Source organism: Jaculus jaculus, chromosome 12 (assembly GCF_020740685.1).
Source record: "Jaculus jaculus isolate mJacJac1 chromosome 12, mJacJac1.mat.Y.cur, whole genome shotgun sequence".
In the NCBI taxonomy this organism is placed as follows: Eukaryota; Metazoa; Chordata; class Mammalia; order Rodentia; family Dipodidae; genus Jaculus; species Jaculus jaculus.
In genome coordinates this window covers 47,676,222-47,682,706 of record NC_059113.1, presented here as the reverse complement: position 1 = coordinate 47,682,706, position 6,485 = coordinate 47,676,222, and the positions used below count along the sequence as shown (strand labels likewise).

Here is a 6,485-nt window from a genome sequence, read left to right as displayed (position 1 = left end):
CTGCAGGAATTGCTACTGGAGTGGAGAGGCCTGGTTGTAGGCCTCCCATAGGAACCATGGCCTTATTAATTTTTCTAAGGTTCTGGAGCAATCTCCATTATAAGGGCATTCCAGAAACACTCCACTGAGGGGGGCCTCTGGCCTCTGACCACCTGTTTAGATAAACTTAAAAGTCTTAAAGTACCATTGTTTGCTTAGCCCAACACAATGGAGATTATCTTATCTTCACTGCTTTTTTGACCCAGTAGGTTTCTCTGTTTTAGATTCTCCTCCCTTCTTATCCATCTCTGGCCACCAGTTGGAGAACTAGGATAAAGTATGAGAGAGCCAAGGACATGTCCTATAGTGTATAGTTCGGACCTCTGTGTGAACATTTATAATAGACTTCATTAAACACTTGAAGAAAAAAGGCAATAGGCATAAGAGAAGTAGACGGCAAACTCCCACAGCTGTAAAGCTGCCTATCCAGGAACTTAGAGAGTCCCAACCAGGCAACATAGACTTAATTGTAGTAAATAAATCATTGGCAACCTCAGTAGCATCAAAATCAAGATGACTGTTCTGTATAGTTAGAATTTTTAAATGTAAGTTAACCAAATCTAACAAAATGTTATATGGTGCCAAAATTGAGACAGTTACTTTACATACAATAGAGTAGAATTTTGTCTTTTTTGAGCCAAAACAGCTCTTGATAAATTTTTGAAAGAAAAAAAAATTACTTGACAACCAATGATTTTGGCTTAAACTTGATAGCTATTGATTTTTATGTACCACAGAAATTTCTATTAACATAAAACAATTTTATGTTTACCCATGACTTAAATTTGATAAAGTTTAAGTAAGCTATTCCAACAAATCCCAGGAAGATGAAAGTTATTATTACTGAAATTAAATCACTTAAACCTAAGTGATTAAACCTAGTTATGACCGTTTAATAAAATTAGCATAAATAAGACAGAAGCTATCTGTAAAGTCACAATGTCTTTAGGTATGAGTACATCACCTTTGTAAATTAACCATTTCTATGTGAGCCTTTATCTTTAGAATAGTTAAAACCTTGATGAAAGAGGAACCTAATTTACTTTACTGAGAGAGTCTTAAAGCCAGTTTTATAACCCTTAAATCATAAAAAATTAGCATCAGCAACCTGTTACTGAGTGAGGCCTTATCATAAGACTCAGTTTATCTAGTTAACATTTTGTCTAGTGAGAGACTTTATCTAACAGATGTCACTTTAGGTGTTCATAAGAGATGAACTAAAGAGAACCAGTTATATGCTGTATTTCTTTTTCCTTGTCAGAGACAATTGGCCATTTTTGTCTCTAGTCAGAGTCTGGGGGACACATGGCTTAAACTTGCATGGGGTTTGAGATAAAGGGGGTTCCATCTGGTTTTTTTTTTAGAGTCCAGCTTTCCATGAATTTAAGTAGCATATGTTGGAAAGCAAGAGCAAAATGAAATTACAGAGCAGAGAGATAAGCATCCTGACATTTCTATTTTAAAGTTGATTGTTTTTACATAGCAAATTTACCCATTTGCAAAACACAAGGTGATAGACTATTGTTTATGTTTAACCTGGTTAAACCTCCAATTACATCTGTACTTATGACTTTGTGACCCACCTAACATAGGCATCACCTGTGTCTAATGTAAGATGAATTTAGATTAAGACTATGTCCCTATATAAAACTTTTAGAGTATCCTTAAGAGTCTGTAAACAGTTGAAGAATCTCTCACTTTAGGCATGGCAGTTAGGTTTAGCCTGAAGATTCTTTCCTACATATGCACATCTTTATCCACATACTTTAACATTCTCAGTTCCACTCAAAAAGCATTTTTAATGAGCATTCTATGTCCCAACATTGAAAAATTCTTTCCCAGTTTCTTCAATCAATTCATCTCACCCCATCATTAATTATCTTTTCTTTTTGTTTTATTCCCCCAAGGGGGTGCACTGTTCCTGGAAGTACTGCAACACCAGGTCGATGCATGGAGTGGACAGAGCAAGCTCCTATTCCAACTCCAAGCTCAAAAATCCATTTAATATATTGTCCTCGGATAGAGGACGTATCAGATATTAAACTGATAAGAACAGATACTACATTTGATCTTAGCCAAAAGACCAAGAAGCGATTATCTTTCTTATAAAGCTATTAAAAAATTACACCAAATTGATTAATCCTTTTACTAAAAAGAAAGCAGTCTTAATACAATTTTGTATCATTAATACCAATAACACACTTGGGAATGATTTTATTAGAGTAGCTAAGGCAAATTGTGTTGTTATCTTGAGGCAGGCTGGCTCAGAAGTCAGATCAGTTGCCTAACAGGACATTACAATCTTTTTTAAAATACCTGGCAAATTATAAGTTACCTCTTTAGAGGAAGTTTTGTTGTTTTTAATAATCCTCTCCGTAAGGTGAACTTGACTTAGAACAAATATCTGGCAAATTTACTCCTGTAAAAGACATTTAACTTTTTCTATTTAATTTCTCTGCTTAGGTCTTTGATTCCCTTGAAATGGTTCTCTAGAAAAGAAAGAAATGTCACCAGTGTTCATCTCATCTCTTTAGTCACAAACATGACACGACTAGCAAGCACAATGAGCACACATAAACACATACACAGAGAGAGAGAAAGAACAAATCCTCCTGATTAAATCAAAAATTTTGCTTAAAGAACTTGAAGCAATCTTAATTCCTTGTGCTTTTTAAATATCTTTTACTATGGCAATTAGCTCTTTTTTACTCTTTGTTAAATCTTGTTTTTTTTTCTTAACCCATGTTCCTTGTGCCTTGAGAGAAGTTTTAAGCCTTTCAACAATTAATGCTTACTTAGGGTCTGTCCCATGATAGAAAAGGAAAGAGGAGAAACGGTAAGACCAGAGGGTAATATTCCCAGTCGGAGAACTGGCATGGGGGATTCCCTGGTGGGCCTACCATGAGCATGACCGCAATTTTAAGAGCTGGCAGCCACTCTAAGAGTATTTAATGGCTGTTGCGTACCCAGTTTTGTTGATAGGAAGAGAGGCTAGATAGGAGGTCTTTGCCAATGCCTGAGCGGGCTGTCAGGATTCGCACAGGGAGTTAGGGGCCTTCAGCCAATGCCAGAGGGTAGCCCTGGCCAAGAGGCTTCAGTTGCCCTGTTGCTATGTTGCAATTCCACATGATGGCACCAACCAAAAGTAAAAGGAGGAAAAGAAGTGCAAAAAGGAAGTCCCGCAGTTCTTGTGACTTGAAAAAAAATTGACTCAATAGTCTTTACTTTAATTGCCTAAATTTCGTCACTTACCTCAAATGGATCAGTTTCGTAGGCGGGCTTTTCTGCATCTATCACAGTGCAGGTCTGTATTACAGGTGAATTGCCTGTAGTGACCTCTATGCAGACCTTCACTCACCCCTCTGGTGGGGTGGTGGTCTAATGGCTGGGACAGCCGTCCACTCGAATGAAGCCCAGGTCACACTTCGTACCTTGGGCCCCACGTTCTTGGGCGCCACTTGCCCTGGCCAGCAGGGAGTTGAACAAGGTCTCAAGGAGAAGCTAACCTGGGTGAAAGGCAAACAGACAAAGGAAGGAGACCATGCTAGATGTTTGTCATGGCCTCAAGAGTTTATTCTTCATGTAGGTTTATATAGGGTTGTAGGGGAAAGGGGACATGGTCAGGGCAAAGATCACAGAGTTACTGGTTAAACCACAATGCCTTTGTTTCTTCATTAACTACCGGCAGGATGGGGGAATGTTTGGCCAGGTGTACAATCCCATTGTTTCTGGTAGTTGAATATTAGGTGAGGAAGTAGAAACTTAACTTGCTATATGGCAGTCTTTGTTTGTGGTAGTTGAGTATTAGGTGAGGAAGTAAAAACTTAACTTGCTATATGGCAGTCACTGTAAACATGGCCGAGGTTTGGTTCAACACTCATGAAATTACAAAGCTTTTGTACAGCAAAGGATATTGTTGATATAGTAACAAGGCAACTTACAGATTGGGAGAAAAACTTTTCCACCTATACATCTGACAGAGGATTAATATCCTGGATATACAAAGAATTCAAAAAACTAAATAATAAGAAATCAAACAACCCAATTAGAAAATGGGCTATGGAACTAAATAGAGTTCTCAAAAGAAAAAATACAGATGGCCTATAAACATCTAAAAAATGTTCTACATCCTTAGCAATCAGGGAAATGCAAATTACAACTATCTTGAGATTTCATCTCATTCCTATCAGAATGGCTATCACCAAGAAAACAAAAGACAATAAATACTGGCAAGGATGCAGAAAAGGAGGAACACTTCTACACTGTTGGTAGTAACACAAACTGATACAGCCATTGTGGAAAGAGTGTGGAGGTTCCTGAGACAACTAAAAGTATATTTATCATATGACCTGCTATACTGCTCCTAGGCATATATCCTAAGAACTCTTCTCACTACCTTAGAGATACTTGCACATCCATGTTTATTGCTACTCTGTTCACAATAGCTAAGAAGTGGAACCAGCCTAGGTGTCCCTCAACTGTTGAGTAGACAATGATGATGTGTTTTACATTTATTCAATAGAGTTCTATTCAGTGGTAAAGGAAACTGAAATTATGAAATTTGCATGGAAATGGGTGGATCTGAAAAGGATTATACTTAGTGAGATAATCAAGGTGCAGAAAGGCAAGCACTACATGCTCTCTCTCATATGTAGATCCCAGCTACAAATGTTAGGACTTTTGTGTAAGTTGGAATGAAACTTGGTATCAGGGTCCAGTAAGCTAGAAAGAGGCTATAAGGAAGCCAGGAGAAAGGAGGGCTTAAGATGATGGTATTGTATGTATGTGAGTAGATGAATATATTACTGAAGGGGGGGGGGGATAGAAAAGCCTAAAGGAGATCAGGGGAAGAAATTGAGTAAAGGAAGGCTGATGGAAGGGTTAATCTATATCTAAGAGGGTATGAATAAGCTGCATGGAAACCTGCTTTTTGGATAATGCCACACCAGGAAGCGATAGATTGTTACTAGAAAAAATTTTAGTGTCAGGGCTGAGATATCATCCAGTCAGTTGTTTGCCAAGGAGGTCCCTAATGTGCCCAAAAGATTACAGGCCATTGCCAAGACTCTTGATTTCCCACCAGGAATACATGGTATAACTCTATTGCTGAAGACTCCTCATTCTTGGGCTGAAAGGGCACTGAGAAATGTTGCTGGAGCTGAGCTGAAAATTTCCTCCCTGTAGACCAACTGACAGAAAGCTGAAGAAAGATATACTACATGCAGTTCCATGAGACAGAAGGAAGTCATCAGTGACTATAAATAACAGTGGACACTGCAAGCCTTAAGTTTGGCCAGCCAGGCCAAATGAGCCAACAGATGCAATAGTGGTATGTCTGTTATGGGGAAAACCAACAGATCTCTAATTGGACTGGTGGCCTGCTCCACAGGAGGAAATATATGCCTGATGCTGAAAACCTATGACAGGGAAAGTCATGAGCCCTAGGGATGTAATGTCTGCTGGTGACTGGCTAAATACATATATTATGCTCACCAAACTGCCTGGTAAAGAGTTTTCTTAATGTTCATACCCATATATTAATACTACTCTCACTTTTGGTTAGAGAAGCTTCTCTCTTTTCAGATGGTGGTGACCTATAGGATGATTCAAAAGTATCTTAGTGCTGAGAAAAAGTGACAGAGGAGTGCTTAGTACTGAAACATCTCTATCACACTTTGCAAGGCTCAGGGTCCATTGGGGAAGTGTTGTCAGGAAGAATGTAAGAATCAAAGGAAAGGCAGGACTTCTTACAATGTACTTTTCCAGGCATAAAATGGCCTGGATATCCATGACTTTGCAGAGCATGGCACTACATACACAAGACTATCAAAATATGAGGAAAAGATGAAGGCATCAAAATAGAAGAAAGATTAATTGAGAGAAGGGGTAGATATGATGTAGAGTGGAGTTGTGAATGGAAAAGTCGGAGGAAGGAATTATCATGGTTTATTATCTATAATTATGGAAGTTATAAATAATTTTTAAAGTTTAACTTTGGGGCTGGAGATATGGCTTAGCAGTTAATGCACTTGTTTGCAAAGCAAAAGAACCCAGGTCCAATTCCTTGGACCCAGAGAAGTGAGAAGCACAAGGTGGTGCATGCATCTGGAGTTCTTTTGCAGTAGCTGGAGGCCCTGGAATACCCAAATGGCCCTTCTCTTCTCTTTTCTCTTCTCTTCTCTTCTCTTCTCTTCTCTTCTCTTCTCTTCTCTTCTCTTCTCTTCTCTTCTCTTCTCTGCTCTGCTCTGCTCTGCTCTGCTCTGCTCTGCTCTGCTCTGCTCTGCTCTGCTCTGCTCTGCTCAGCTCTGCTCTGCTCTGCTCTGCTTTGCTCTGCTCTCTTCTCTTCTCTTCCCTCCCACCCCTCTCTCTCTCTCTCTCTCTCTCTCTCTCTCTGTGTGTGTGTGTGTCTGCCTCTGCCTCTTTCTCTCTCTCTCAAATAAATAAAT

General features: G+C 39.1%; 1 non-coding gene across 1 annotated transcript; it reads right to left on the bottom strand.

The window, feature by feature from the left end:
• Nucleotides 1-1,944: 1,944 nt before the first annotated feature.
• Nucleotides 1,945-2,134, bottom strand: LOC123453970. Its single transcript, XR_006633131.1, has one exon. It is a non-coding gene; the product is annotated as a U2 spliceosomal RNA (small nuclear RNA).
• Between the last annotated feature and the right edge of the window lie 4,351 nt (nucleotides 2,135-6,485).